The 23,259-nt window shown below is 52.9% G+C and overlaps 62 non-coding genes across 62 annotated transcripts; 30 read left to right on the forward strand and 32 right to left on the reverse strand.

The window, feature by feature from the left end:
* Positions 1-260: 260 nt before the first annotated feature.
* Trnad-guc (transfer RNA aspartic acid (anticodon GUC)) lies at positions 261-332 on the reverse strand. Its single transcript has one exon. It is a non-coding gene; the product is annotated as a tRNA-Asp (tRNA).
* A 107-nt stretch (positions 333-439) lies between these two features.
* Trnai-uau (transfer RNA isoleucine (anticodon UAU)) lies at positions 440-531 on the reverse strand. Its single transcript is given in 2 exon segments — positions 440-475; positions 494-531. It is a non-coding gene; the product is annotated as a tRNA-Ile (tRNA).
* A 378-nt stretch (positions 532-909) lies between these two features.
* On the forward strand, positions 910-982 carry Trnar-acg (transfer RNA arginine (anticodon ACG)). Its single transcript has one exon. It is a non-coding gene; the product is annotated as a tRNA-Arg (tRNA).
* A 287-nt stretch (positions 983-1,269) lies between these two features.
* Trnam-cau (transfer RNA methionine (anticodon CAU)) lies at positions 1,270-1,341 on the forward strand. Its single transcript has one exon. It is a non-coding gene; the product is annotated as a tRNA-Met (tRNA).
* Positions 1,342-1,765: 424 nt separating this feature from the next.
* Positions 1,766-1,837, reverse strand: Trnad-guc (transfer RNA aspartic acid (anticodon GUC)). Its single transcript has one exon. It is a non-coding gene; the product is annotated as a tRNA-Asp (tRNA).
* Positions 1,838-1,944: 107 nt separating this feature from the next.
* Positions 1,945-2,036, reverse strand: Trnai-uau (transfer RNA isoleucine (anticodon UAU)). Its single transcript is given in 2 exon segments — positions 1,945-1,980; positions 1,999-2,036. It is a non-coding gene; the product is annotated as a tRNA-Ile (tRNA).
* Positions 2,037-2,414: 378 nt separating this feature from the next.
* Positions 2,415-2,487, forward strand: Trnar-acg (transfer RNA arginine (anticodon ACG)). Its single transcript has one exon. It is a non-coding gene; the product is annotated as a tRNA-Arg (tRNA).
* A 287-nt stretch (positions 2,488-2,774) lies between these two features.
* On the forward strand, positions 2,775-2,846 carry Trnam-cau (transfer RNA methionine (anticodon CAU)). Its single transcript has one exon. It is a non-coding gene; the product is annotated as a tRNA-Met (tRNA).
* A 424-nt stretch (positions 2,847-3,270) lies between these two features.
* On the reverse strand, positions 3,271-3,342 carry Trnad-guc (transfer RNA aspartic acid (anticodon GUC)). Its single transcript has one exon. It is a non-coding gene; the product is annotated as a tRNA-Asp (tRNA).
* A 107-nt stretch (positions 3,343-3,449) lies between these two features.
* On the reverse strand, positions 3,450-3,541 carry Trnai-uau (transfer RNA isoleucine (anticodon UAU)). The gene is given in 2 exon segments: positions 3,450-3,485; positions 3,504-3,541. It is a non-coding gene; the product is annotated as a tRNA-Ile (tRNA).
* A 378-nt stretch (positions 3,542-3,919) lies between these two features.
* Positions 3,920-3,992, forward strand: Trnar-acg (transfer RNA arginine (anticodon ACG)). Its single transcript has one exon. It is a non-coding gene; the product is annotated as a tRNA-Arg (tRNA).
* A 287-nt stretch (positions 3,993-4,279) lies between these two features.
* On the forward strand, positions 4,280-4,351 carry Trnam-cau (transfer RNA methionine (anticodon CAU)). The gene has a single exon. It is a non-coding gene; the product is annotated as a tRNA-Met (tRNA).
* A 424-nt stretch (positions 4,352-4,775) lies between these two features.
* Trnad-guc (transfer RNA aspartic acid (anticodon GUC)) lies at positions 4,776-4,847 on the reverse strand. The gene has a single exon. It is a non-coding gene; the product is annotated as a tRNA-Asp (tRNA).
* Positions 4,848-4,954: 107 nt separating this feature from the next.
* On the reverse strand, positions 4,955-5,046 carry Trnai-uau (transfer RNA isoleucine (anticodon UAU)). Its single transcript is given in 2 exon segments — positions 4,955-4,990; positions 5,009-5,046. It is a non-coding gene; the product is annotated as a tRNA-Ile (tRNA).
* A 378-nt stretch (positions 5,047-5,424) lies between these two features.
* Trnar-acg (transfer RNA arginine (anticodon ACG)) lies at positions 5,425-5,497 on the forward strand. Its single transcript has one exon. It is a non-coding gene; the product is annotated as a tRNA-Arg (tRNA).
* A 287-nt stretch (positions 5,498-5,784) lies between these two features.
* Positions 5,785-5,856, forward strand: Trnam-cau (transfer RNA methionine (anticodon CAU)). The gene has a single exon. It is a non-coding gene; the product is annotated as a tRNA-Met (tRNA).
* A 424-nt stretch (positions 5,857-6,280) lies between these two features.
* Positions 6,281-6,352, reverse strand: Trnad-guc (transfer RNA aspartic acid (anticodon GUC)). The gene has a single exon. It is a non-coding gene; the product is annotated as a tRNA-Asp (tRNA).
* Positions 6,353-6,459: 107 nt separating this feature from the next.
* Trnai-uau (transfer RNA isoleucine (anticodon UAU)) lies at positions 6,460-6,551 on the reverse strand. Its single transcript is given in 2 exon segments — positions 6,460-6,495; positions 6,514-6,551. It is a non-coding gene; the product is annotated as a tRNA-Ile (tRNA).
* A 378-nt stretch (positions 6,552-6,929) lies between these two features.
* On the forward strand, positions 6,930-7,002 carry Trnar-acg (transfer RNA arginine (anticodon ACG)). The gene has a single exon. It is a non-coding gene; the product is annotated as a tRNA-Arg (tRNA).
* A 287-nt stretch (positions 7,003-7,289) lies between these two features.
* On the forward strand, positions 7,290-7,361 carry Trnam-cau (transfer RNA methionine (anticodon CAU)). The gene has a single exon. It is a non-coding gene; the product is annotated as a tRNA-Met (tRNA).
* Positions 7,362-7,785: 424 nt separating this feature from the next.
* Positions 7,786-7,857, reverse strand: Trnad-guc (transfer RNA aspartic acid (anticodon GUC)). The gene has a single exon. It is a non-coding gene; the product is annotated as a tRNA-Asp (tRNA).
* A 107-nt stretch (positions 7,858-7,964) lies between these two features.
* On the reverse strand, positions 7,965-8,056 carry Trnai-uau (transfer RNA isoleucine (anticodon UAU)). Its single transcript is given in 2 exon segments — positions 7,965-8,000; positions 8,019-8,056. It is a non-coding gene; the product is annotated as a tRNA-Ile (tRNA).
* A 378-nt stretch (positions 8,057-8,434) lies between these two features.
* Positions 8,435-8,507, forward strand: Trnar-acg (transfer RNA arginine (anticodon ACG)). Its single transcript has one exon. It is a non-coding gene; the product is annotated as a tRNA-Arg (tRNA).
* Positions 8,508-8,794: 287 nt separating this feature from the next.
* Positions 8,795-8,866, forward strand: Trnam-cau (transfer RNA methionine (anticodon CAU)). Its single transcript has one exon. It is a non-coding gene; the product is annotated as a tRNA-Met (tRNA).
* Positions 8,867-9,290: 424 nt separating this feature from the next.
* On the reverse strand, positions 9,291-9,362 carry Trnad-guc (transfer RNA aspartic acid (anticodon GUC)). Its single transcript has one exon. It is a non-coding gene; the product is annotated as a tRNA-Asp (tRNA).
* Positions 9,363-9,469: 107 nt separating this feature from the next.
* On the reverse strand, positions 9,470-9,561 carry Trnai-uau (transfer RNA isoleucine (anticodon UAU)). Its single transcript is given in 2 exon segments — positions 9,470-9,505; positions 9,524-9,561. It is a non-coding gene; the product is annotated as a tRNA-Ile (tRNA).
* A 378-nt stretch (positions 9,562-9,939) lies between these two features.
* On the forward strand, positions 9,940-10,012 carry Trnar-acg (transfer RNA arginine (anticodon ACG)). The gene has a single exon. It is a non-coding gene; the product is annotated as a tRNA-Arg (tRNA).
* A 287-nt stretch (positions 10,013-10,299) lies between these two features.
* On the forward strand, positions 10,300-10,371 carry Trnam-cau (transfer RNA methionine (anticodon CAU)). Its single transcript has one exon. It is a non-coding gene; the product is annotated as a tRNA-Met (tRNA).
* Positions 10,372-10,795: 424 nt separating this feature from the next.
* Trnad-guc (transfer RNA aspartic acid (anticodon GUC)) lies at positions 10,796-10,867 on the reverse strand. The gene has a single exon. It is a non-coding gene; the product is annotated as a tRNA-Asp (tRNA).
* A 107-nt stretch (positions 10,868-10,974) lies between these two features.
* Positions 10,975-11,066, reverse strand: Trnai-uau (transfer RNA isoleucine (anticodon UAU)). Its single transcript is given in 2 exon segments — positions 10,975-11,010; positions 11,029-11,066. It is a non-coding gene; the product is annotated as a tRNA-Ile (tRNA).
* Positions 11,067-11,444: 378 nt separating this feature from the next.
* Trnar-acg (transfer RNA arginine (anticodon ACG)) lies at positions 11,445-11,517 on the forward strand. Its single transcript has one exon. It is a non-coding gene; the product is annotated as a tRNA-Arg (tRNA).
* A 287-nt stretch (positions 11,518-11,804) lies between these two features.
* Positions 11,805-11,876, forward strand: Trnam-cau (transfer RNA methionine (anticodon CAU)). Its single transcript has one exon. It is a non-coding gene; the product is annotated as a tRNA-Met (tRNA).
* Positions 11,877-12,300: 424 nt separating this feature from the next.
* Positions 12,301-12,372, reverse strand: Trnad-guc (transfer RNA aspartic acid (anticodon GUC)). The gene has a single exon. It is a non-coding gene; the product is annotated as a tRNA-Asp (tRNA).
* A 107-nt stretch (positions 12,373-12,479) lies between these two features.
* On the reverse strand, positions 12,480-12,571 carry Trnai-uau (transfer RNA isoleucine (anticodon UAU)). Its single transcript is given in 2 exon segments — positions 12,480-12,515; positions 12,534-12,571. It is a non-coding gene; the product is annotated as a tRNA-Ile (tRNA).
* A 378-nt stretch (positions 12,572-12,949) lies between these two features.
* Trnar-acg (transfer RNA arginine (anticodon ACG)) lies at positions 12,950-13,022 on the forward strand. The gene has a single exon. It is a non-coding gene; the product is annotated as a tRNA-Arg (tRNA).
* A 287-nt stretch (positions 13,023-13,309) lies between these two features.
* On the forward strand, positions 13,310-13,381 carry Trnam-cau (transfer RNA methionine (anticodon CAU)). The gene has a single exon. It is a non-coding gene; the product is annotated as a tRNA-Met (tRNA).
* A 424-nt stretch (positions 13,382-13,805) lies between these two features.
* Positions 13,806-13,877, reverse strand: Trnad-guc (transfer RNA aspartic acid (anticodon GUC)). The gene has a single exon. It is a non-coding gene; the product is annotated as a tRNA-Asp (tRNA).
* A 107-nt stretch (positions 13,878-13,984) lies between these two features.
* Positions 13,985-14,076, reverse strand: Trnai-uau (transfer RNA isoleucine (anticodon UAU)). Its single transcript is given in 2 exon segments — positions 13,985-14,020; positions 14,039-14,076. It is a non-coding gene; the product is annotated as a tRNA-Ile (tRNA).
* A 378-nt stretch (positions 14,077-14,454) lies between these two features.
* Trnar-acg (transfer RNA arginine (anticodon ACG)) lies at positions 14,455-14,527 on the forward strand. Its single transcript has one exon. It is a non-coding gene; the product is annotated as a tRNA-Arg (tRNA).
* A 287-nt stretch (positions 14,528-14,814) lies between these two features.
* Trnam-cau (transfer RNA methionine (anticodon CAU)) lies at positions 14,815-14,886 on the forward strand. Its single transcript has one exon. It is a non-coding gene; the product is annotated as a tRNA-Met (tRNA).
* A 424-nt stretch (positions 14,887-15,310) lies between these two features.
* Trnad-guc (transfer RNA aspartic acid (anticodon GUC)) lies at positions 15,311-15,382 on the reverse strand. The gene has a single exon. It is a non-coding gene; the product is annotated as a tRNA-Asp (tRNA).
* Positions 15,383-15,489: 107 nt separating this feature from the next.
* Positions 15,490-15,581, reverse strand: Trnai-uau (transfer RNA isoleucine (anticodon UAU)). The gene is given in 2 exon segments: positions 15,490-15,525; positions 15,544-15,581. It is a non-coding gene; the product is annotated as a tRNA-Ile (tRNA).
* A 378-nt stretch (positions 15,582-15,959) lies between these two features.
* On the forward strand, positions 15,960-16,032 carry Trnar-acg (transfer RNA arginine (anticodon ACG)). The gene has a single exon. It is a non-coding gene; the product is annotated as a tRNA-Arg (tRNA).
* Positions 16,033-16,319: 287 nt separating this feature from the next.
* On the forward strand, positions 16,320-16,391 carry Trnam-cau (transfer RNA methionine (anticodon CAU)). The gene has a single exon. It is a non-coding gene; the product is annotated as a tRNA-Met (tRNA).
* Positions 16,392-16,815: 424 nt separating this feature from the next.
* Trnad-guc (transfer RNA aspartic acid (anticodon GUC)) lies at positions 16,816-16,887 on the reverse strand. Its single transcript has one exon. It is a non-coding gene; the product is annotated as a tRNA-Asp (tRNA).
* Positions 16,888-16,994: 107 nt separating this feature from the next.
* Trnai-uau (transfer RNA isoleucine (anticodon UAU)) lies at positions 16,995-17,086 on the reverse strand. Its single transcript is given in 2 exon segments — positions 16,995-17,030; positions 17,049-17,086. It is a non-coding gene; the product is annotated as a tRNA-Ile (tRNA).
* A 378-nt stretch (positions 17,087-17,464) lies between these two features.
* Positions 17,465-17,537, forward strand: Trnar-acg (transfer RNA arginine (anticodon ACG)). The gene has a single exon. It is a non-coding gene; the product is annotated as a tRNA-Arg (tRNA).
* A 287-nt stretch (positions 17,538-17,824) lies between these two features.
* On the forward strand, positions 17,825-17,896 carry Trnam-cau (transfer RNA methionine (anticodon CAU)). The gene has a single exon. It is a non-coding gene; the product is annotated as a tRNA-Met (tRNA).
* A 424-nt stretch (positions 17,897-18,320) lies between these two features.
* Trnad-guc (transfer RNA aspartic acid (anticodon GUC)) lies at positions 18,321-18,392 on the reverse strand. The gene has a single exon. It is a non-coding gene; the product is annotated as a tRNA-Asp (tRNA).
* Positions 18,393-18,499: 107 nt separating this feature from the next.
* Trnai-uau (transfer RNA isoleucine (anticodon UAU)) lies at positions 18,500-18,591 on the reverse strand. The gene is given in 2 exon segments: positions 18,500-18,535; positions 18,554-18,591. It is a non-coding gene; the product is annotated as a tRNA-Ile (tRNA).
* A 378-nt stretch (positions 18,592-18,969) lies between these two features.
* On the forward strand, positions 18,970-19,042 carry Trnar-acg (transfer RNA arginine (anticodon ACG)). Its single transcript has one exon. It is a non-coding gene; the product is annotated as a tRNA-Arg (tRNA).
* A 287-nt stretch (positions 19,043-19,329) lies between these two features.
* Positions 19,330-19,401, forward strand: Trnam-cau (transfer RNA methionine (anticodon CAU)). The gene has a single exon. It is a non-coding gene; the product is annotated as a tRNA-Met (tRNA).
* A 424-nt stretch (positions 19,402-19,825) lies between these two features.
* Positions 19,826-19,897, reverse strand: Trnad-guc (transfer RNA aspartic acid (anticodon GUC)). Its single transcript has one exon. It is a non-coding gene; the product is annotated as a tRNA-Asp (tRNA).
* Positions 19,898-20,004: 107 nt separating this feature from the next.
* Trnai-uau (transfer RNA isoleucine (anticodon UAU)) lies at positions 20,005-20,096 on the reverse strand. Its single transcript is given in 2 exon segments — positions 20,005-20,040; positions 20,059-20,096. It is a non-coding gene; the product is annotated as a tRNA-Ile (tRNA).
* Positions 20,097-20,474: 378 nt separating this feature from the next.
* Trnar-acg (transfer RNA arginine (anticodon ACG)) lies at positions 20,475-20,547 on the forward strand. The gene has a single exon. It is a non-coding gene; the product is annotated as a tRNA-Arg (tRNA).
* Positions 20,548-20,834: 287 nt separating this feature from the next.
* Trnam-cau (transfer RNA methionine (anticodon CAU)) lies at positions 20,835-20,906 on the forward strand. Its single transcript has one exon. It is a non-coding gene; the product is annotated as a tRNA-Met (tRNA).
* A 424-nt stretch (positions 20,907-21,330) lies between these two features.
* Trnad-guc (transfer RNA aspartic acid (anticodon GUC)) lies at positions 21,331-21,402 on the reverse strand. The gene has a single exon. It is a non-coding gene; the product is annotated as a tRNA-Asp (tRNA).
* A 107-nt stretch (positions 21,403-21,509) lies between these two features.
* Trnai-uau (transfer RNA isoleucine (anticodon UAU)) lies at positions 21,510-21,601 on the reverse strand. Its single transcript is given in 2 exon segments — positions 21,510-21,545; positions 21,564-21,601. It is a non-coding gene; the product is annotated as a tRNA-Ile (tRNA).
* A 378-nt stretch (positions 21,602-21,979) lies between these two features.
* On the forward strand, positions 21,980-22,052 carry Trnar-acg (transfer RNA arginine (anticodon ACG)). Its single transcript has one exon. It is a non-coding gene; the product is annotated as a tRNA-Arg (tRNA).
* Positions 22,053-22,339: 287 nt separating this feature from the next.
* On the forward strand, positions 22,340-22,411 carry Trnam-cau (transfer RNA methionine (anticodon CAU)). The gene has a single exon. It is a non-coding gene; the product is annotated as a tRNA-Met (tRNA).
* A 424-nt stretch (positions 22,412-22,835) lies between these two features.
* Positions 22,836-22,907, reverse strand: Trnad-guc (transfer RNA aspartic acid (anticodon GUC)). The gene has a single exon. It is a non-coding gene; the product is annotated as a tRNA-Asp (tRNA).
* Positions 22,908-23,014: 107 nt separating this feature from the next.
* On the reverse strand, positions 23,015-23,106 carry Trnai-uau (transfer RNA isoleucine (anticodon UAU)). Its single transcript is given in 2 exon segments — positions 23,015-23,050; positions 23,069-23,106. It is a non-coding gene; the product is annotated as a tRNA-Ile (tRNA).
* Between the last annotated feature and the right edge of the window lie 153 nt (positions 23,107-23,259).

Genomic DNA, 23,259 nt, shown 5'->3' on the forward strand with positions numbered 1-23,259 from the left:
CACTCCTTGATCGCAAAGTTAATGCTCTTACGACCCCCATACGCGCAACACTCGAACAGGTTTGTGAGATAAAAATCGCATCTCCCCGGCGGGGAATCGAACCCCGGTCTCCCGCGTGACCGGCGGCGATACTAACCACTATACTACCGAGGATGCGATGTAAACAGGTGCCTGTGTGCGAGAGATATGGTGCAAGTAGCCGCAAACGTCCTACACTAAGTTCGGAGAGTGAAAAAGCAGCAATTAAAAATCGGATGTGCCTCCCCGGCGGGGAATCGAACCCCGGTCTCCCGCGTGACAGGCGGGGATACTAACCACTATACTACCGAGGAAGACGCAGCTAGCGTCTCGAATGCACAATTATGTTACTCAAATAGCTGATACATCTCAAACCTAGCCTCCTGTTGCTGTCAGAGACAGCTGCTAAGAAATAAAAGTATGCCCCAGGTGAGGCTCGAACTCACAACCCCAGCATTGCTCACGGCTACTGCCTTATAAGTACCGTGCGCTAACCAATTGCGCCACTGGGGCTACGACACAGTGTTCTCAGTTAGCGGTATTCACTTTGCTGCAAACCAGTGGTGGCCACAGAAACATACGATCGCCACCTGATGCCATACTGCGACTTTGGCACCTGACTACCAATGCTTCGTGCTATTCTTGTTTCATATGCTACGCTTACATGCACATCAACCGGCTCTGGTCGTCGAGAAAACGCGGGAAAACGCGCGCCTTGCCTTCTGCTACCTGTCGAACAGCGAGAGCAGATGCGTGGCAAGCTCTAAGCTCTGCAGGCGCACTGCGGCCACGCAGCTGGACGAGAGGTACCTTCCTTGGGAGCTTGCTCAGCCATGGAGAACACGTTTCTTCGCCAATTGCACTTGCCTCGTAGAAAGAAATGCTGCCACTGGCCCTGTGGCGCAACGGATAACGCGTCTGACTACGGATCAGAAGATTCCAGGTTCGAATCCTGGCAGGGTCGGCATTTTGTTGGTTGCCGACGCGTAGCTGGGCAGTGGATTTCGTATGTCGACGCATCGTGGAGTGCTTTGTTACTCCTGTGCATCTCGCAGCTGCATGTCGAGTCAATCGTGGTAAATATCGCAGCCTGCAAGCGTCAGCGTAGCGTCAGTCGAGCAAAGTCGAGACAAGTCAAGCTGAGAGCTGTGTGAGATGATACGCAATTAAGTACAGGCGTGTGAAAGCGACGCAGACAACGCTTTCCAAGTGTCCCACGTCACGTGGCGAAGAGCCAGCGCAACCCCAGCCAGCAGAGTGGCGCAGTGGAAGCGTGCTGGGCCCATAACCCAGAGGTCCGTGGATCGAAACCACGCTCTGCTAAAATTATTTCTTTTGCAGACTGTGTCGAGCTCGATTATTACGCCCACAGCGTCGGCTGGGGTGCCTTGATTCAGCGTTAACAGCAAACCCAGTAATTCTGAAGTGTGAAGAATGCGAGAACCACTTCCTAAGATGTAGCATTTTTTAAGATTTTGCACCAACTACACTCCTTGATCGCAAAGTTAATGCTCTTACGACCCCCATACGCGCAACACTCGAACAGGTTTGTGAGATAAAAATCGCATCTCCCCGGCGGGGAATCGAACCCCGGTCTCCCGCGTGACCGGCGGCGATACTAACCACTATACTACCGAGGATGCGATGTAAACAGGTGCCTGTGTGCGAGAGATATGGTGCAAGTAGCCGCAAACGTCCTACACTAAGTTCGGAGAGTGAAAAAGCAGCAATTAAAAATCGGATGTGCCTCCCCGGCGGGGAATCGAACCCCGGTCTCCCGCGTGACAGGCGGGGATACTAACCACTATACTACCGAGGAAGACGCAGCTAGCGTCTCGAATGCACAATTATGTTACTCAAATAGCTGATACATCTCAAACCTAGCCTCCTGTTGCTGTCAGAGACAGCTGCTAAGAAATAAAAGTATGCCCCAGGTGAGGCTCGAACTCACAACCCCGGCATTGCTCACGGCTACTGCCTTATAAGTACCGTGCGCTAACCAATTGCGCCACTGGGGCTACGACACAGTGTTCTCAGTTAGCGGTATTCACTTTGCTGCAAACCAGTGGTGGCCACAGAAACATACGATCGCCACCTGATGCCATACTGCGACTTTGGCACCTGACTACCAATGCTTCGTGCTATTCTTGTTTCATATGCTACGCTTACATGCACATCAACCGGCTCTGGTCGTCGAGAAAACGCGGGAAAACGCGCGCCTTGCCTTCTGCTACCTGTCGAACAGCGAGAGCAGATGCGTGGCAAGCTCTAAGCTCTGCAGGCGCACTGCGGCCACGCAGCTGGACGAGAGGTACCTTCCTTGGGAGCTTGCTCAGCCATGGAGAACACGTTTCTTCGCCAATTGCACTTGCCTCGTAGAAAGAAATGCTGCCACTGGCCCTGTGGCGCAACGGATAACGCGTCTGACTACGGATCAGAAGATTCCAGGTTCGAATCCTGGCAGGGTCGGCATTTTGTTGGTTGCCGACGCGTAGCTGGGCAGTGGATTTCGTATGTCGACGCATCGTGGAGTGCTTTGTTACTCCTGTGCATCTCGCAGCTGCATGTCGAGTCAATCGTGGTAAATATCGCAGCCTGCAAGCGTCAGCGTAGCGTCAGTCGAGCAAAGTCGAGACAAGTCAAGCTGAGAGCTGTGGGAGATGATACGCAATTAAGTACAGGCGTGTGAAAGCGACGCAGACAACGCTTTCCAAGTGTCCCACGTCACGTGGCGAAGAGCCAGCGCAACCCCAGCCAGCAGAGTGGCGCAGTGGAAGCGTGCTGGGCCCATAACCCAGAGGTCCGTGGATCGAAACCACGCTCTGCTAAAATTATTTCTTTTGCAGACTGTGTCGAGCTCGATTATTACGCCCACAGCGTCGGCTGGGGTGCCTTGATTCAGCGTTAACAGCAAACCCAGTAATTCTGAAGTGTGAAGAATGCGAGAACCACTTCCTAAGATGTAGCATTTTTTAAGATTTTGCACCAACTACACTCCTTGATCGCAAAGTTAATGCTCTTACGACCCCCATACGCGCAACACTCGAACAGGTTTGTGAGATAAAAATCGCATCTCCCCGGCGGGGAATCGAACCCCGGTCTCCCGCGTGACCGGCGGCGATACTAACCACTATACTACCGAGGATGCGATGTAAACAGGTGCCTGTGTGCGAGAGATATGGTGCAAGTAGCCGCAAACGTCCTACACTAAGTTCGGAGAGTGAAAAAGCAGCAATTAAAAATCGGATGTGCCTCCCCGGCGGGGAATCGAACCCCGGTCTCCCGCGTGACAGGCGGGGATACTAACCACTATACTACCGAGGAAGACGCAGCTAGCGTCTCGAATGCACAATTATGTTACTCAAATAGCTGATACATCTCAAACCTAGCCTCCTGTTGCTGTCAGAGACAGCTGCTAAGAAATAAAAGTATGCCCCAGGTGAGGCTCGAACTCACAACCCCGGCATTGCTCACGGCTACTGCCTTATAAGTACCGTGCGCTAACCAATTGCGCCACTGGGGCTACGACACAGTGTTCTCAGTTAGCGGTATTCACTTTGCTGCAAACCAGTGGTGGCCACAGAAACATACGATCGCCACCTGATGCCATACTGCGACTTTGGCACCTGACTACCAATGCTTCGTGCTATTCTTGTTTCATATGCTACGCTTACATGCACATCAACCGGCTCTGGTCGTCGAGAAAACGCGGGAAAACGCGCGCCTTGCCTTCTGCTACCTGTCGAACAGCGAGAGCAGATGCGTGGCAAGCTCTAAGCTCTGCAGGCGCACTGCGGCCACGCAGCTGGACGAGAGGTACCTTCCTTGGGAGCTTGCTCAGCCATGGAGAACACGTTTCTTCGCCAATTGCACTTGCCTCGTAGAAAGAAATGCTGCCACTGGCCCTGTGGCGCAACGGATAACGCGTCTGACTACGGATCAGAAGATTCCAGGTTCGAATCCTGGCAGGGTCGGCATTTTGTTGGTTGCCGACGCGTAGCTGGGCAGTGGATTTCGTATGTCGACGCATCGTGGAGTGCTTTGTTACTCCTGTGCATCTCGCAGCTGCATGTCGAGTCAATCGTGGTAAATATCGCAGCCTGCAAGCGTCAGCGTAGCGTCAGTCGAGCAAAGTCGAGACAAGTCAAGCTGAGAGCTGTGTGAGATGATACGCAATTAAGTACAGGCGTGTGAAAGCGACGCAGACAACGCTTTCCAAGTGTCCCACGTCACGTGGCGAAGAGCCAGCGCAACCCCAGCCAGCAGAGTGGCGCAGTGGAAGCGTGCTGGGCCCATAACCCAGAGGTCCGTGGATCGAAACCACGCTCTGCTAAAATTATTTCTTTTGCAGACTGTGTCGAGCTCGATTATTACGCCCACAGCGTCGGCTGGGGTGCCTTGATTCAGCGTTAACAGCAAACCCAGTAATTCTGAAGTGTGAAGAATGCGAGAACCACTTCCTAAGATGTAGCATTTTTTAAGATTTTGCACCAACTACACTCCTTGATCGCAAAGTTAATGCTCTTACGACCCCCATACGCGCAACACTCGAACAGGTTTGTGAGATAAAAATCGCATCTCCCCGGCGGGGAATCGAACCCCGGTCTCCCGCGTGACCGGCGGCGATACTAACCACTATACTACCGAGGATGCGATGTAAACAGGTGCCTGTGTGCGAGAGATATGGTGCAAGTAGCCGCAAACGTCCTACACTAAGTTCGGAGAGTGAAAAAGCAGCAATTAAAAATCGGATGTGCCTCCCCGGCGGGGAATCGAACCCCGGTCTCCCGCGTGACAGGCGGGGATACTAACCACTATACTACCGAGGAAGACGCAGCTAGCGTCTCGAATGCACAATTATGTTACTCAAATAGCTGATACATCTCAAACCTAGCCTCCTGTTGCTGTCAGAGACAGCTGCTAAGAAATAAAAGTATGCCCCAGGTGAGGCTCGAACTCACAACCCCGGCATTGCTCACGGCTACTGCCTTATAAGTACCGTGCGCTAACCAATTGCGCCACTGGGGCTACGACACAGTGTTCTCAGTTAGCGGTATTCACTTTGCTGCAAACCAGTGGTGGCCACAGAAACATACGATCGCCACCTGATGCCATACTGCGACTTTGGCACCTGACTACCAATGCTTCGTGCTATTCTTGTTTCATATGCTACGCTTACATGCACATCAACCGGCTCTGGTCGTCGAGAAAACGCGGGAAAACGCGCGCCTTGCCTTCTGCTACCTGTCGAACAGCGAGAGCAGATGCGTGGCAAGCTCTAAGCTCTGCAGGCGCACTGCGGCCACGCAGCTGGACGAGAGGTACCTTCCTTGGGAGCTTGCTCAGCCATGGAGAACACGTTTCTTCGCCAATTGCACTTGCCTCGTAGAAAGAAATGCTGCCACTGGCCCTGTGGCGCAACGGATAACGCGTCTGACTACGGATCAGAAGATTCCAGGTTCGAATCCTGGCAGGGTCGGCATTTTGTTGGTTGCCGACGCGTAGCTGGGCAGTGGATTTCGTATGTCGACGCATCGTGGAGTGCTTTGTTACTCCTGTGCATCTCGCAGCTGCATGTCGAGTCAATCGTGGTAAATATCGCAGCCTGCAAGCGTCAGCGTAGCGTCAGTCGAGCAAAGTCGAGACAAGTCAAGCTGAGAGCTGTGGGAGATGATACGCAATTAAGTACAGGCGTGTGAAAGCGACGCAGACAACGCTTTCCAAGTGTCCCACGTCACGTGGCGAAGAGCCAGCGCAACCCCAGCCAGCAGAGTGGCGCAGTGGAAGCGTGCTGGGCCCATAACCCAGAGGTCCGTGGATCGAAACCACGCTCTGCTAAAATTATTTCTTTTGCAGACTGTGTCGAGCTCGATTATTACGCCCACAGCGTCGGCTGGGGTGCCTTGATTCAGCGTTAACAGCAAACCCAGTAATTCTGAAGTGTGAAGAATGCGAGAACCACTTCCTAAGATGTAGCATTTTTTAAGATTTTGCACCAACTACACTCCTTGATCGCAAAGTTAATGCTCTTACGACCCCCATACGCGCAACACTCGAACAGGTTTGTGAGATAAAAATCGCATCTCCCCGGCGGGGAATCGAACCCCGGTCTCCCGCGTGACCGGCGGCGATACTAACCACTATACTACCGAGGATGCGATGTAAACAGGTGCCTGTGTGCGAGAGATATGGTGCAAGTAGCCGCAAACGTCCTACACTAAGTTCGGAGAGTGAAAAAGCAGCAATTAAAAATCGGATGTGCCTCCCCGGCGGGGAATCGAACCCCGGTCTCCCGCGTGACAGGCGGGGATACTAACCACTATACTACCGAGGAAGACGCAGCTAGCGTCTCGAATGCACAATTATGTTACTCAAATAGCTGATACATCTCAAACCTAGCCTCCTGTTGCTGTCAGAGACAGCTGCTAAGAAATAAAAGTATGCCCCAGGTGAGGCTCGAACTCACAACCCCGGCATTGCTCACGGCTACTGCCTTATAAGTACCGTGCGCTAACCAATTGCGCCACTGGGGCTACGACACAGTGTTCTCAGTTAGCGGTATTCACTTTGCTGCAAACCAGTGGTGGCCACAGAAACATACGATCGCCACCTGATGCCATACTGCGACTTTGGCACCTGACTACCAATGCTTCGTGCTATTCTTGTTTCATATGCTACGCTTACATGCACATCAACCGGCTCTGGTCGTCGAGAAAACGCGGGAAAACGCGCGCCTTGCCTTCTGCTACCTGTCGAACAGCGAGAGCAGATGCGTGGCAAGCTCTAAGCTCTGCAGGCGCACTGCGGCCACGCAGCTGGACGAGAGGTACCTTCCTTGGGAGCTTGCTCAGCCATGGAGAACACGTTTCTTCGCCAATTGCACTTGCCTCGTAGAAAGAAATGCTGCCACTGGCCCTGTGGCGCAACGGATAACGCGTCTGACTACGGATCAGAAGATTCCAGGTTCGAATCCTGGCAGGGTCGGCATTTTGTTGGTTGCCGACGCGTAGCTGGGCAGTGGATTTCGTATGTCGACGCATCGTGGAGTGCTTTGTTACTCCTGTGCATCTCGCAGCTGCATGTCGAGTCAATCGTGGTAAATATCGCAGCCTGCAAGCGTCAGCGTAGCGTCAGTCGAGCAAAGTCGAGACAAGTCAAGCTGAGAGCTGTGGGAGATGATACGCAATTAAGTACAGGCGTGTGAAAGCGACGCAGACAACGCTTTCCAAGTGTCCCACGTCACGTGGCGAAGAGCCAGCGCAACCCCAGCCAGCAGAGTGGCGCAGTGGAAGCGTGCTGGGCCCATAACCCAGAGGTCCGTGGATCGAAACCACGCTCTGCTAAAATTATTTCTTTTGCAGACTGTGTCGAGCTCGATTATTACGCCCACAGCGTCGGCTGGGGTGCCTTGATTCAGCGTTAACAGCAAACCCAGTAATTCTGAAGTGTGAAGAATGCGAGAACCACTTCCTAAGATGTAGCATTTTTTAAGATTTTGCACCAACTACACTCCTTGATCGCAAAGTTAATGCTCTTACGACCCCCATACGCGCAACACTCGAACAGGTTTGTGAGATAAAAATCGCATCTCCCCGGCGGGGAATCGAACCCCGGTCTCCCGCGTGACCGGCGGCGATACTAACCACTATACTACCGAGGATGCGATGTAAACAGGTGCCTGTGTGCGAGAGATATGGTGCAAGTAGCCGCAAACGTCCTACACTAAGTTCGGAGAGTGAAAAAGCAGCAATTAAAAATCGGATGTGCCTCCCCGGCGGGGAATCGAACCCCGGTCTCCCGCGTGACAGGCGGGGATACTAACCACTATACTACCGAGGAAGACGCAGCTAGCGTCTCGAATGCACAATTATGTTACTCAAATAGCTGATCCATCTCAAACCTAGCCTCCTGTTGCTGTCAGAGACAGCTGCTAAGAAATAAAAGTATGCCCCAGGTGAGGCTCGAACTCACAACCCCGGCATTGCTCACGGCTACTGCCTTATAAGTACCGTGCGCTAACCAATTGCGCCACTGGGGCTACGACACAGTGTTCTCAGTTAGCGGTATTCACTTTGCTGCAAACCAGTGGTGGCCACAGAAACATACGATCGCCACCTGATGCCATACTGCGACTTTGGCACCTGACTACCAATGCTTCGTGCTATTCTTGTTTCATATGCTACGCTTACATGCACATCAACCGGCTCTGGTCGTCGAGAAAACGCGGGAAAACGCGCGCCTTGCCTTCTGCTACCTGTCGAACAGCGAGAGCAGATGCGTGGCAAGCTCTAAGCTCTGCAGGCGCACTGCGGCCACGCAGCTGGACGAGAGGTACCTTCCTTGGGAGCTTGCTCAGCCATGGAGAACACGTTTCTTCGCCAATTGCACTTGCCTCGTAGAAAGAAATGCTGCCACTGGCCCTGTGGCGCAACGGATAACGCGTCTGACTACGGATCAGAAGATTCCAGGTTCGAATCCTGGCAGGGTCGGCATTTTGTTGGTTGCCGACGCGTAGCTGGGCAGTGGATTTCGTATGTCGACGCATCGTGGAGTGCTTTGTTACTCCTGTGCATCTCGCAGCTGCATGTCGAGTCAATCGTGGTAAATATCGCAGCCTGCAAGCGTCAGCGTAGCGTCAGTCGAGCAAAGTCGAGACAAGTCAAGCTGAGAGCTGTGGGAGATGATACGCAATTAAGTACAGGCGTGTGAAAGCGACGCAGACAACGCTTTCCAAGTGTCCCACGTCACGTGGCGAAGAGCCAGCGCAACCCCAGCCAGCAGAGTGGCGCAGTGGAAGCGTGCTGGGCCCATAACCCAGAGGTCCGTGGATCGAAACCACGCTCTGCTAAAATTATTTCTTTTGCAGACTGTGTCGAGCTCGATTATTACGCCCACAGCGTCGGCTGGGGTGCCTTGATTCAGCGTTAACAGCAAACCCAGTAATTCTGAAGTGTGAAGAATGCGAGAACCACTTCCTAAGATGTAGCATTTTTTAAGATTTTGCACCAACTACACTCCTTGATCGCAAAGTTAATGCTCTTACGACCCCCATACGCGCAACACTCGAACAGGTTTGTGAGATAAAAATCGCATCTCCCCGGCGGGGAATCGAACCCCGGTCTCCCGCGTGACCGGCGGCGATACTAACCACTATACTACCGAGGATGCGATGTAAACAGGTGCCTGTGTGCGAGAGATATGGTGCAAGTAGCCGCAAACGTCCTACACTAAGTTCGGAGAGTGAAAAAGCAGCAATTAAAAATCGGATGTGCCTCCCCGGCGGGGAATCGAACCCCGGTCTCCCGCGTGACAGGCGGGGATACTAACCACTATACTACCGAGGAAGACGCAGCTAGCGTCTCGAATGCACAATTATGTTACTCAAATAGCTGATCCATCTCAAACCTAGCCTCCTGTTGCTGTCAGAGACAGCTGCTAAGAAATAAAAGTATGCCCCAGGTGAGGCTCGAACTCACAACCCCGGCATTGCTCACGGCTACTGCCTTATAAGTACCGTGCGCTAACCAATTGCGCCACTGGGGCTACGACACAGTGTTCTCAGTTAGCGGTATTCACTTTGCTGCAAACCAGTGGTGGCCACAGAAACATACGATCGCCACCTGATGCCATACTGCGACTTTGGCACCTGACTACCAATGCTTCGTGCTATTCTTGTTTCATATGCTACGCTTACATGCACATCAACCGGCTCTGGTCGTCGAGAAAACGCGGGAAAACGCGCGCCTTGCCTTCTGCTACCTGTCGAACAGCGAGAGCAGATGCGTGGCAAGCTCTAAGCTCTGCAGGCGCACTGCGGCCACGCAGCTGGACGAGAGGTACCTTCCTTGGGAGCTTGCTCAGCCATGGAGAACACGTTTCTTCGCCAATTGCACTTGCCTCGTAGAAAGAAATGCTGCCACTGGCCCTGTGGCGCAACGGATAACGCGTCTGACTACGGATCAGAAGATTCCAGGTTCGAATCCTGGCAGGGTCGGCATTTTGTTGGTTGCCGACGCGTAGCTGGGCAGTGGATTTCGTATGTCGACGCATCGTGGAGTGCTTTGTTACTCCTGTGCATCTCGCAGCTGCATGTCGAGTCAATCGTGGTAAATATCGCAGCCTGCAAGCGTCAGCGTAGCGTCAGTCGAGCAAAGTCGAGACAAGTCAAGCTGAGAGCTGTGGGAGATGATACGCAATTAAGTACAGGCGTGTGAAAGCGACGCAGACAACGCTTTCCAAGTGTCCCACGTCACGTGGCGAAGAGCCAGCGCAACCCCAGCCAGCAGAGTGGCGCAGTGGAAGCGTGCTGGGCCCATAACCCAGAGGTCCGTGGATCGAAACCACGCTCTGCTAAAATTATTTCTTTTGCAGACTGTGTCGAGCTCGATTATTACGCCCACAGCGTCGGCTGGGGTGCCTTGATTCAGCGTTAACAGCAAACCCAGTAATTCTGAAGTGTGAAGAATGCGAGAACCACTTCCTAAGATGTAGCATTTTTTAAGATTTTGCACCAACTACACTCCTTGATCGCAAAGTTAATGCTCTTACGACCCCCATACGCGCAACACTCGAACAGGTTTGTGAGATAAAAATCGCATCTCCCCGGCGGGGAATCGAACCCCGGTCTCCCGCGTGACCGGCGGCGATACTAACCACTATACTACCGAGGATGCGATGTAAACAGGTGCCTGTGTGCGAGAGATATGGTGCAAGTAGCCGCAAACGTCCTACACTAAGTTCGGAGAGTGAAAAAGCAGCAATTAAAAATCGGATGTGCCTCCCCGGCGGGGAATCGAACCCCGGTCTCCCGCGTGACAGGCGGGGATACTAACCACTATACTACCGAGGAAGACGCAGCTAGCGTCTCGAATGCACAATTATGTTACTCAAATAGCTGATACATCTCAAACCTAGCCTCCTGTTGCTGTCAGAGACAGCTGCTAAGAAATAAAAGTATGCCCCAGGTGAGGCTCGAACTCACAACCCCGGCATTGCTCACGGCTACTGCCTTATAAGTACCGTGCGCTAACCAATTGCGCCACTGGGGCTACGACACAGTGTTCTCAGTTAGCGGTATTCACTTTGCTGCAAACCAGTGGTGGCCACAGAAACATACGATCGCCACCTGATGCCATACTGCGACTTTGGCACCTGACTACCAATGCTTCGTGCTATTCTTGTTTCATATGCTACGCTTACATGCACATCAACCGGCTCTGGTCGTCGAGAAAACGCGGGAAAACGCGCGCCTTGCCTTCTGCTACCTGTCGAACAGCGAGAGCAGATGCGTGGCAAGCTCTAAGCTCTGCAGGCGCACTGCGGCCACGCAGCTGGACGAGAGGTACCTTCCTTGGGAGCTTGCTCAGCCATGGAGAACACGTTTCTTCGCCAATTGCACTTGCCTCGTAGAAAGAAATGCTGCCACTGGCCCTGTGGCGCAACGGATAACGCGTCTGACTACGGATCAGAAGATTCCAGGTTCGAATCCTGGCAGGGTCGGCATTTTGTTGGTTGCCGACGCGTAGCTGGGCAGTGGATTTCGTATGTCGACGCATCGTGGAGTGCTTTGTTACTCCTGTGCATCTCGCAGCTGCATGTCGAGTCAATCGTGGTAAATATCGCAGCCTGCAAGCGTCAGCGTAGCGTCAGTCGAGCAAAGTCGAGACAAGTCAAGCTGAGAGCTGTGGGAGATGATACGCAATTAAGTACAGGCGTGTGAAAGCGACGCAGACAACGCTTTCCAAGTGTCCCACGTCACGTGGCGAAGAGCCAGCGCAACCCCAGCCAGCAGAGTGGCGCAGTGGAAGCGTGCTGGGCCCATAACCCAGAGGTCCGTGGATCGAAACCACGCTCTGCTAAACTTATTTCTTTTGCAGACTGTGTCGAGCTCGATTATTACGCCCACAGCGTCGGCTGGGGTGCCTTGATTCAGCGTTAACAGCAAACCCAGTAATTCTGAAGTGTGAAGAATGCGAGAACCACTTCCTAAGATGTAGCATTTTTTAAGATTTTGCACCAACTACACTCCTTGATCGCAAAGTTAATGCTCTTACGACCCCCATACGCGCAACACTCGAACAGGTTTGTGAGATAAAAATCGCATCTCCCCGGCGGGGAATCGAACCCCGGTCTCCCGCGTGACCGGCGGCGATACTAACCACTATACTACCGAGGATGCGATGTAAACAGGTGCCTGTGTGCGAGAGATATGGTGCAAGTAGCCGCAAACGTCCTACACTAAGTTCGGAGAGTGAAAAAGCAGCAATTAAAAATCGGATGTGCCTCCCCGGCGGGGAATCGAACCCCGGTCTCCCGCGTGACAGGCGGGGATACTAACCACTATACTACCGAGGAAGACGCAGCTAGCGTCTCGAATGCACAATTATGTTACTCAAATAGCTGATCCATCTCAAACCTAGCCTCCTGTTGCTGTCAGAGACAGCTGCTAAGAAATAAAAGTATGCCCCAGGTGAGGCTCGAACTCACAACCCCGGCATTGCTCACGGCTACTGCCTTATAAGTACCGTGCGCTAACCAATTGCGCCACTGGGGCTACGACACAGTGTTCTCAGTTAGCGGTATTCACTTTGCTGCAAACCAGTGGTGGCCACAGAAACATACGATCGCCACCTGATGCCATACTGCGACTTTGGCACCTGACTACCAATGCTTCGTGCTATTCTTGTTTCATATGCTACGCTTACATGCACATCAACCGGCTCTGGTCGTCGAGAAAACGCGGGAAAACGCGCGCCTTGCCTTCTGCTACCTGTCGAACAGCGAGAGCAGATGCGTGGCAAGCTCTAAGCTCTGCAGGCGCACTGCGGCCACGCAGCTGGACGAGAGGTACCTTCCTTGGGAGCTTGCTCAGCCATGGAGAACACGTTTCTTCGCCAATTGCACTTGCTTCGTAGAAAGAAATGCTGCCACTGGCCCTGTGGCGCAACGGATAACGCGTCTGACTACGGATCGGAAGATTCCAGGTTCGAATCCTGGCAGGGTCGGCATTTTGTTGGTTGCCGACGCGTAGCTGGGCAGTGGATTTCGTATGTCGACGCATCGTGGAGTGCTTTGTTACTCCTGTGCATCTCGCAGCTGCATGTCGAGTCAATCGCGGTAAATATCGCAGCCTGCAAGCGTCAGCGTAGCGTCAGTCGAGCAAAGTCGAGACAAGTCAAGCTGAGAGCTGTGGGAGATGATACGCAATTAAGTACAGGCGTGTGAAAGCGACGCAGACAACGCTTTCCAAGTGTCCCACGTCACGTGGCGAAGAGCCAGCGCAACCCCAGCCAGCAGAGTGGCGCAGTGGAAGCGTGCTGGGCCCATAACCCAGAGGTCCGTGGATCGAAACCACGCTCTGCTAAAATTATTTCTTTTGCAGACTGTGTCGAGCTCGATTATTACGCCCACAGCGTCGGCTGGGGTGCCTTGATTCAGCGTTAACAGCAAACCCAGTAATTCTGAAGTGTGAAGAATGCGAGAACCACTTCCTAAGATGTAGCATTTTTTAAGATTTTGCACCAACTACACTCCTTGATCGCAAAGTTAATGCTCTTACGACCCCCATACGCGCAACACTCGAACAGGTTTGTGAGATAAAAATCGCATCTCCCCGGCGGGGAATCGAACCCCGGTCTCCCGCGTGACCGGCGGCGATACTAACCACTATACTACCGAGGATGCGATGTAAACAGGTGCCTGTGTGCGAGAGATATGGTGCAAGTAGCCGCAAACGTCCTACACTAAGTTCGGAGAGTGAAAAAGCAGCAATTAAAAATCGGATGTGCCTCCCCGGCGGGGAATCGAACCCCGGTCTCCCGCGTGACAGGCGGGGATACTAACCACTATACTACCGAGGAAGACGCAGCTAGCGTCTCGAATGCACAATTATGTTACTCAAATAGCTGATCCATCTCAAACCTAGCCTCCTGTTGCTGTCAGAGACAGCTGCTAAGAAATAAAAGTATGCCCCAGGTGAGGCTCGAACTCACAACCCCGGCATTGCTCACGGCTACTGCCTTATAAGTACCGTGCGCTAACCAATTGCGCCACTGGGGCTACGACACAGTGTTCTCAGTTAGCGGTATTCACTTTGCTGCAAACCAGTGGTGGCCACAGAAACATACGATCGCCACCTGATGCCATACTGCGACTTTGGCACCTGACTACCAATGCTTCGTGCTATTCTTGTTTCATATGCTACGCTTACATGCACATCAACCGGCTCTGGTCGTCGAGAAAACGCGGGAAAACGCGCGCCTTGCCTTCTGCTACCTGTCGAACAGCGAGAGCAGATGCGTGGCAAGCTCTAAGCTCTGCAGGCGCACTGCGGCCACGCAGCTGGACGAGAGGTACCTTCCTTGGGAGCTTGCTCAGCCATGGAGAACACGTTTCTTCGCCAATTGCACTTGCCTCGTAGAAAGAAATGCTGCCACTGGCCCTGTGGCGCAACGGATAACGCGTCTGACTACGGATCAGAAGATTCCAGGTTCGAATCCTGGCAGGGTCGGCATTTTGTTGGTTGCCGACGCGTAGCTGGGCAGTGGATTTCGTATGTCGACGCATCGTGGAGTGCTTTGTTACTCCTGTGCATCTCGCAGCTGCATGTCGAGTCAATCGTGGTAAATATCGCAGCCTGCAAGCGTCAGCGTAGCGTCAGTCGAGCAAAGTCGAGACAAGTCAAGCTGAGAGCTGTGGGAGATGATACGCAATTAAGTACAGGCGTGTGAAAGCGACGCAGACAACGCTTTCCAAGTGTCCCACGTCACGTGGCGAAGAGCCAGCGCAACCCCAGCCAGCAGAGTGGCGCAGTGGAAGCGTGCTGGGCCCATAACCCAGAGGTCCGTGGATCGAAACCACGCTCTGCTAAAATTATTTCTTTTGCAGACTGTGTCGAGCTCGATTATTACGCCCACAGCGTCGGCTGGGGTGCCTTGATTCAGCGTTAACAGCAAACCCAGTAATTCTGAAGTGTGAAGAATGCGAGAACCACTTCCTAAGATGTAGCATTTTTTAAGATTTTGCACCAACTACACTCCTTGATCGCAAAGTTAATGCTCTTACGACCCCCATACGCGCAACACTCGAACAGGTTTGTGAGATAAAAATCGCATCTCCCCGGCGGGGAATCGAACCCCGGTCTCCCGCGTGACCGGCGGCGATACTAACCACTATACTACCGAGGATGCGATGTAAACAGGTGCCTGTGTGCGAGAGATATGGTGCAAGTAGCCGCAAACGTCCTACACTAAGTTCGGAGAGTGAAAAAGCAGCAATTAAAAATCGGATGTGCCTCCCCGGCGGGGAATCGAACCCCGGTCTCCCGCGTGACAGGCGGGGATACTAACCACTATACTACCGAGGAAGACGCAGCTAGCGTCTCGAATGCACAATTATGTTACTCAAATAGCTGATCCATCTCAAACCTAGCCTCCTGTTGCTGTCAGAGACAGCTGCTAAGAAATAAAAGTATGCCCCAGGTGAGGCTCGAACTCACAACCCCGGCATTGCTCACGGCTACTGCCTTATAAGTACCGTGCGCTAACCAATTGCGCCACTGGGGCTACGACACAGTGTTCTCAGTTAGCGGTATTCACTTTGCTGCAAACCAGTGGTGGCCACAGAAACATACGATCGCCACCTGATGCCATACTGCGACTTTGGCACCTGACTACCAATGCTTCGTGCTATTCTTGTTTCATATGCTACGCTTACATGCACATCAACCGGCTCTGGTCGTCGAGAAAACGCGGGAAAACGCGCGCCTTGCCTTCTGCTACCTGTCGAACAGCGAGAGCAGATGCGTGGCAAGCTCTAAGCTCTGCAGGCGCACTGCGGCCACGCAGCTGGACGAGAGGTACCTTCCTTGGGAGCTTGCTCAGCCATGGAGAACACGTTTCTTCGCCAATTGCACTTGCCTCGTAGAAAGAAATGCTGCCACTGGCCCTGTGGCGCAACGGATAACGCGTCTGACTACGGATCAGAAGATTCCAGGTTCGAATCCTGGCAGGGTCGGCATTTTGTTGGTTGCCGACGCGTAGCTGGGCAGTGGATTTCGTATGTCGACGCATCGTGGAGTGCTTTGTTACTCCTGTGCATCTCGCAGCTGCATGTCGAGTCAATCGTGGTAAATATCGCAGCCTGCAAGCGTCAGCGTAGCGTCAGTCGAGCAAAGTCGAGACAAGTCAAGCTGAGAGCTGTGGGAGATGATACGCAATTAAGTACAGGCGTGTGAAAGCGACGCAGACAACGCTTTCCAAGTGTCCCACGTCACGTGGCGAAGAGCCAGCGCAACCCCAGCCAGCAGAGTGGCGCAGTGGAAGCGTGCTGGGCCCATAACCCAGAGGTCCGTGGATCGAAACCACGCTCTGCTAAAATTATTTCTTTTGCAGACTGTGTCGAGCTCGATTATTACGCCCACAGCGTCGGCTGGGGTGCCTTGATTCAGCGTTAACAGCAAACCCAGTAATTCTGAAGTGTGAAGAATGCGAGAACCACTTCCTAAGATGTAGCATTTTTTAAGATTTTGCACCAACTACACTCCTTGATCGCAAAGTTAATGCTCTTACGACCCCCATACGCGCAACACTCGAACAGGTTTGTGAGATAAAAATCGCATCTCCCCGGCGGGGAATCGAACCCCGGTCTCCCGCGTGACCGGCGGCGATACTAACCACTATACTACCGAGGATGCGATGTAAACAGGTGCCTGTGTGCGAGAGATATGGTGCAAGTAGCCGCAAACGTCCTACACTAAGTTCGGAGAGTGAAAAAGCAGCAATTAAAAATCGGATGTGCCTCCCCGGCGGGGAATCGAACCCCGGTCTCCCGCGTGACAGGCGGGGATACTAACCACTATACTACCGAGGAAGACGCAGCTAGCGTCTCGAATGCACAATTATGTTACTCAAATAGCTGATACATCTCAAACCTAGCCTCCTGTTGCTGTCAGAGACAGCTGCTAAGAAATAAAAGTATGCCCCAGGTGAGGCTCGAACTCACAACCCCGGCATTGCTCACGGCTACTGCCTTATAAGTACCGTGCGCTAACCAATTGCGCCACTGGGGCTACGACACAGTGTTCTCAGTTAGCGGTATTCACTTTGCTGCAAACCAGTGGTGGCCACAGAAACATACGATCGCCACCTGATGCCATACTGCGACTTTGGCACCTGACTACCAATGCTTCGTGCTATTCTTGTTTCATATGCTACGCTTACATGCACATCAACCGGCTCTGGTCGTCGAGAAAACGCGGGAAAACGCGCGCCTTGCCTTCTGCTACCTGTCGAACAGCGAGAGCAGATGCGTGGCAAGCTCTAAGCTCTGCAGGCGCACTGCGGCCACGCAGCTGGACGAGAGGTACCTTCCTTGGGAGCTTGCTCAGCCATGGAGAACACGTTTCTTCGCCAATTGCACTTGCCTCGTAGAAAGAAATGCTGCCACTGGCCCTGTGGCGCAACGGATAACGCGTCTGACTACGGATCAGAAGATTCCAGGTTCGAATCCTGGCAGGGTCGGCATTTTGTTGGTTGCCGACGCGTAGCTGGGCAGTGGATTTCGTATGTCGACGCATCGTGGAGTGCTTTGTTACTCCTGTGCATCTCGCAGCTGCATGTCGAGTCAATCGTGGTAAATATCGCAGCCTGCAAGCGTCAGCGTAGCGTCAGTCGAGCAAAGTCGAGACAAGTCAAGCTGAGAGCTGTGGGAGATGATACGCAATTAAGTACAGGCGTGTGAAAGCGACGCAGACAACGCTTTCCAAGTGTCCCACGTCACGTGGCGAAGAGCCAGCGCAACCCCAGCCAGCAGAGTGGCGCAGTGGAAGCGTGCTGGGCCCATAACCCAGAGGTCCGTGGATCGAAACCACGCTCTGCTAAACTTATTTCTTTTGCAGACTGTGTCGAGCTCGATTATTACGCCCACAGCGTCGGCTGGGGTGCCTTGATTCAGCGTTAACAGCAAACCCAGTAATTCTGAAGTGTGAAGAATGCGAGAACCACTTCCTAAGATGTAGCATTTTTTAAGATTTTGCACCAACTACACTCCTTGATCGCAAAGTTAATGCTCTTACGACCCCCATACGCGCAACACTCGAACAGGTTTGTGAGATAAAAATCGCATCTCCCCGGCGGGGAATCGAACCCCGGTCTCCCGCGTGACCGGCGGCGATACTAACCACTATACTACCGAGGATGCGATGTAAACAGGTGCCTGTGTGCGAGAGATATGGTGCAAGTAGCCGCAAACGTCCTACACTAAGTTCGGAGAGTGAAAAAGCAGCAATTAAAAATCGGATGTGCCTCCCCGGCGGGGAATCGAACCCCGGTCTCCCGCGTGACAGGCGGGGATACTAACCACTATACTACCGAGGAAGACGCAGCTAGCGTCTCGAATGCACAATTATGTTACTCAAATAGCTGATCCATCTCAAACCTAGCCTCCTGTTGCTGTCAGAGACAGCTGCTAAGAAATAAAAGTATGCCCCAGGTGAGGCTCGAACTCACAACCCCGGCATTGCTCACGGCTACTGCCTTATAAGTACCGTGCGCTAACCAATTGCGCCACTGGGGCTACGACACAGTGTTCTCAGTTAGCGGTATTCACTTTGCTGCAAACCAGTGGTGGCCACAGAAACATACGATCGCCACCTGATGCCATACTGCGACTTTGGCACCTGACTACCAATGCTTCGTGCTATTCTTGTTTCATATGCTACGCTTACATGCACATCAACCGGCTCTGGTCGTCGAGAAAACGCGGGAAAACGCGCGCCTTGCCTTCTGCTACCTGTCGAACAGCGAGAGCAGATGCGTGGCAAGCTCTAAGCTCTGCAGGCGCACTGCGGCCACGCAGCTGGACGAGAGGTACCTTCCTTGGGAGCTTGCTCAGCCATGGAGAACACGTTTCTTCGCCAATTGCACTTGCTTCGTAGAAAGAAATGCTGCCACTGGCCCTGTGGCGCAACGGATAACGCGTCTGACTACGGATCGGAAGATTCCAGGTTCGAATCCTGGCAGGGTCGGCATTTTGTTGGTTGCCGACGCGTAGCTGGGCAGTGGATTTCGTATGTCGACGCATCGTGGAGTGCTTTGTTACTCCTGTGCATCTCGCAGCTGCATGTCGAGTCAATCGCGGTAAATATCGCAGCCTGCAAGCGTCAGCGTAGCGTCAGTCGAGCAAAGTCGAGACAAGTCAAGCTGAGAGCTGTGGGAGATGATACGCAATTAAGTACAGGCGTGTGAAAGCGACGCAGACAACGCTTTCCAAGTGTCCCACGTCACGTGGCGAAGAGCCAGCGCAACCCCAGCCAGCAGAGTGGCGCAGTGGAAGCGTGCTGGGCCCATAACCCAGAGGTCCGTGGATCGAAACCACGCTCTGCTAAAATTATTTCTTTTGCAGACTGTGTCGAGCTCGATTATTACGCCCACAGCGTCGGCTGGGGTGCCTTGATTCAGCGTTAACAGCAAACCCAGTAATTCTGAAGTGTGAAGAATGCGAGAACCACTTCCTAAGATGTAGCATTTTTTAAGATTTTGCACCAACTACACTCCTTGATCGCAAAGTTAATGCTCTTACGACCCCCATACGCGCAACACTCGAACAGGTTTGTGAGATAAAAATCGCATCTCCCCGGCGGGGAATCGAACCCCGGTCTCCCGCGTGACCGGCGGCGATACTAACCACTATACTACCGAGGATGCGATGTAAACAGGTGCCTGTGTGCGAGAGATATGGTGCAAGTAGCCGCAAACGTCCTACACTAAGTTCGGAGAGTGAAAAAGCAGCAATTAAAAATCGGATGTGCCTCCCCGGCGGGGAATCGAACCCCGGTCTCCCGCGTGACAGGCGGGGATACTAACCACTATACTACCGAGGAAGACGCAGCTAGCGTCTCGAATGCACAATTATGTTACTCAAATAGCTGATACATCTCAAACCTAGCCTCCTGTTGCTGTCAGAGACAGCTGCTAAGAAATAAAAGTATGCCCCAGGTGAGGCTCGAACTCACAACCCCAGCATTGCTCACGGCTACTGCCTTATAAGTACCGTGCGCTAACCAATTGCGCCGCTGGGGCTACGACACAGTGTTCTCAGTTAGCGGTATTCACTTTGCTGCAAACCAGTGGTGGCCACAGAAACATACGATCGCCACCTGATGCCATACTGCGACTTTGGCACCTGACTACCAATGCTTCGTGCTATTCTTGTTTCATATGCTACGCTTACATGCACATCAACCGGCTCTGGTCGTCGAGAAAACGCGGGAAAACGCGCGCCTTGCCTTCTGCTACCTGTCGAACAGCGAGAGCAGATGCGTGGCAAGCTCTAAGCTCTGCAGGCGCACTGCGGCCACGCAGCTGGACGAGAGGTACCTTCCTTGGGAGCTTGCTCAGCCATGGAGAACACGTTTCTTCGCCAATTGCACTTGCCTCGTAGAAAGAAATGCTGCCACTGGCCCTGTGGCGCAACGGATAACGCGTCTGACTACGGATCAGAAGATTCCAGGTTCGAATCCTGGCAGGGTCGGCATTTTGTTGGTTGCCGACGCGTAGCTGGGCAGTGGATTTCGTATGTCGACGCATCGTGGAGTGCTTTGTTACTCCTGTGCATCTCGCAGCTGCATGTCGAGTCAATCGTGGTAAATATCGCAGCCTGCAAGCGTCAGCGTAGCGTCAGTCGAGCAAAGTCGAGACAAGTCAAGCTGAGAGCTGTGTGAGATGATACGCAATTAAGTACAGGCGTGTGAAAGCGACGCAGACAACGCTTTCCAAGTGTCCCACGTCACGTGGCGAAGAGCCAGCGCAACCCCAGCCAGCAGAGTGGCGCAGTGGAAGCGTGCTGGGCCCATAACCCAGAGGTCCGTGGATCGAAACCACGCTCTGCTAAAATTATTTCTTTTGCAGACTGTGTCGAGCTCGATTATTACGCCCACAGCGTCGGCTGGGGTGCCTTGATTCAGCGTTAACAGCAAACCCAGTAATTCTGAAGTGTGAAGAATGCGAGAACCACTTCCTAAGATGTAGCATTTTTTAAGATTTTGCACCAACTACACTCCTTGATCGCAAAGTTAATGCTCTTACGACCCCCATACGCGCAACACTCGAACAGGTTTGTGAGATAAAAATCGCATCTCCCCGGCGGGGAATCGAACCCCGGTCTCCCGCGTGACCGGCGGCGATACTAACCACTATACTACCGAGGATGCGATGTAAACAGGTGCCTGTGTGCGAGAGATATGGTGCAAGTAGCCGCAAACGTCCTACACTAAGTTCGGAGAGTGAAAAAGCAGCAATTAAAAATCGGATGTGCCTCCCCGGCGGGGAATCGAACCCCGGTCTCCCGCGTGACAGGCGGGGATACTAACCACTATACTACCGAGGAAGACGCAGCTAGCGTCTCGAATGCACAATTATGTTACTCAAATAGCTGATCCATCTCAAACCTAGCCTCCTGTTGCTGTCAGAGACAGCTGCTAAGAAATAAAAGTATGCCCCAGGTGAGGCTCGAACTCACAACCCCGGCATTGCTCACGGCTACTGCCTTATAAGTACCGTGCGCTAACCAATTGCGCCACTGGGGCTACGACACAGTGTTCTCAGTTAGCGGTATTCACTTTGCTGCAAACCAGTGGTGGCCACAGAAACATACGATCGCCACCTGATGCCATACTGCGACTTTGGCACCTGACTACCAATGCTTCGTGCTATTCTTGTTTCATATGCTACGCTTACATGCACATCAACCGGCTCTGGTCGTCGAGAAAACGCGGGAAAACGCGCGCCTTGCCTTCTGCTACCTGTCGAACAGCGAGAGCAGATGCGTGGCAAGCTCTAAGCTCTGCAGGCGCACTGCGGCCACGCAGCTGGACGAGAGGTACCTTCCTTGGGAGCTTGCTCAGCCATGGAGAACACGTTTCTTCGCCAATTGCACTTGCCTCGTAGAAAGAAATGCTGCCACTGGCCCTGTGGCGCAACGGATAACGCGTCTGACTACGGATCAGAAGATTCCAGGTTCGAATCCTGGCAGGGTCGGCATTTTGTTGGTTGCCGACGCGTAGCTGGGCAGTGGATTTCGTATGTCGACGCATCGTGGAGTGCTTTGTTACTCCTGTGCATCTCGCAGCTGCATGTCGAGTCAATCGTGGTAAATATCGCAGCCTGCAAGCGTCAGCGTAGCGTCAGTCGAGCAAAGTCGAGACAAGTCAAGCTGAGAGCTGTGGGAGATGATACGCAATTAAGTACAGGCGTGTGAAAGCGACGCAGACAACGCTTTCCAAGTGTCCCACGTCACGTGGCGAAGAGCCAGCGCAACCCCAGCCAGCAGAGTGGCGCAGTGGAAGCGTGCTGGGCCCATAACCCAGAGGTCCGTGGATCGAAACCACGCTCTGCTAAAATTATTTCTTTTGCAGACTGTGTCGAGCTCGATTATTACGCCCACAGCGTCGGCTGGGGTGCCTTGATTCAGCGTTAACAGCAAACCCAGTAATTCTGAAGTGTGAAGAATGCGAGAACCACTTCCTAAGATGTAGCATTTTTTAAGATTTTGCACCAACTACACTCCTTGATCGCAAAGTTAATGCTCTTACGACCCCCATACGCGCAACACTCGAACAGGTTTGTGAGATAAAAATCGCATCTCCCCGGCGGGGAATCGAACCCCGGTCTCCCGCGTGACCGGCGGCGATACTAACCACTATACTACCGAGGATGCGATGTAAACAGGTGCCTGTGTGCGAGAGATATGGTGCAAGTAGCCGCAAACGTCCTACACTAAGTTCGGAGAGTGAAAAAGCAGCAATTAAAAATCGGATGTGCCTCCCCGGCGGGGAATCGAACCCCGGTCTCCCGCGTGACAGGCGGGGATACTAACCACTATACTACCGAGGAAGACGCAGCTAGCGTCTCGAATGCACAATTATGTTACTCAAATAGCTGATACATCTCAAACCTAGCCTCCTGTTGCTGTCAGAGACAGCTGCTAAGAAATAAAAGTATGCCCCAGGTGAGGCTCGAACTCACAACCCCAGCATTGCTCACGGCTACTGCCTTATAAGTACCGTGCGCTAACCAATTGCGCCACTGGGGCTACGACACAGTGTTCTCAGTTAGCGGTATTCACTTTGCTGCAAACCAGTGGTGGCCACAGAAACATACGATCGCCACCTGATGCCATACTGCGACTTTGGCACCTGACTACCAATGCTTCGTGCTATTCTTGTTTCATATGCTACGCTTACAT

This window comes from Schistocerca serialis, chromosome 9 (assembly GCF_023864345.2).
Source record: "Schistocerca serialis cubense isolate TAMUIC-IGC-003099 chromosome 9, iqSchSeri2.2, whole genome shotgun sequence".
NCBI lineage: Eukaryota > Metazoa > Arthropoda > Insecta > Orthoptera > Acrididae > Schistocerca > Schistocerca serialis.